The sequence below is a fragment of the Pan troglodytes genome, chromosome 16 (assembly GCF_028858775.2).
Source record: "Pan troglodytes isolate AG18354 chromosome 16, NHGRI_mPanTro3-v2.0_pri, whole genome shotgun sequence".
NCBI lineage: Eukaryota > Metazoa > Chordata > Mammalia > Primates > Hominidae > Pan > Pan troglodytes.
The window spans coordinates 33,483,494-33,484,927 of NC_072414.2; positions in this window are offsets into that span (position 1 = coordinate 33,483,494).

Sequence of the window (1,434 nt, forward strand, 5' to 3'; positions counted from 1 at the left end):
CTATTGGGGCCACACGCTGTGGCTCACGCTTATAATCCCAGTACTTTAGGAGGCTGAGGTGGGCGGATTGCCTGAGCTTAGGAGTCTGAGACCACCCTGGGCAACATGGCAAAACACCGCTTCTAATAAAAATACAAAAAACTAGCCGGGTGTGGTGGTGCACGCCTGTAGTCCCTGCTACTCGGGAGGCTGAGGCATGAGAATCACTTGAGCCTCAGAAACGGAGGTTGCAGTGAGCCAAGATCATGCCACTACACTCTGGCTTGGGCTACAGAGTAAGACTCTGTCTCAAAAAAAAAAAAAAGAAAAAAAGGCTGGGCCCAGTGGCTCATGCCTGTAATACCAGCACTTTTGAAGGCTGAGGCGGGCGGATCATGAGGTCAGGAGTTCGAGTTCAAGACCAGCCTGGCCAACATGGCAAAACCCCATCTCTACTAAAAATACAAAAATTAGCCGGGCGTGGTGGCACGTGCCTGTAATCCCAGCTACTTGGGAGGCTGAGGCAGGAGAATGGCTTGAACTAGGGAGGGGGAGGTTGTGGTGAGCTGAGATTGCCCCACTGCACTCCAGCCTGGGCAACAGAGCAAGACTTCGTGTCAAAAAAAAAAAAAAAAAAACCCAAAAAAACCTATTGGATAATTCTGTGTTCAGCAGCTCCATTTATGAAGACTGGGTTCTCTCTACCTACTGACAGGGCTAGGCCTTGGCACACTGCTCTGACTCTGGTTACTTGCAAACACAATAAGTAATCCACACAGCAAAAGACAGTCTAAGAAAGCCTAAAGTTTAGAATTCAGACCAAAGAACAATGTAGAAACTACCAAAATAGGCCAAGTGTAGCGGCTCATGCCTGTAATCTTAGCACTTTGGGAGTCTGAGGTGGGTGGATTGCTTGAGCTCAGGAATTCAAGACCAACCTGGGCAACATGGTGAAACCCCGTCTCTACAAATACAAAAAATTAGCCAGGTGTGGTGGCACTTGCCTGTGGTCCCAGCCACTCAGGAGGCTGAGGTGGGAGAATGGCTTGAGCCCAGGAGGTCGAGGCTGCAGTGAGCTATGATCACGCCACTGCACTCCAGCCTGGGCAACAGAGCAAGACCCTGTCTCAGAAATAGATAGATAGATAGATAGATAGACCGACCGACAGACAGACAGACAGACATGGGGTCTCACTATGTTGGCTAGGCTGGAATTGAATTCCTGGAATCAAGTGATCATCCTGCCTCAGCCTCCCAAGTAGTTGGGACTACAGGTGTGTACCACTGTGCCTGGCAGGCCCCACATTCTTGTTGTCTCCAGATGTGGACAAAGTTTTTACCTCCCACTTATGATTCTTCCCCATCTCTCTCACAGCAGTCCTGCTCCTCACCTGGGATAACCCACCCCCAGATACTAACCCTGAACTAACATGGCTGAAATCAGTCCAGATAAGA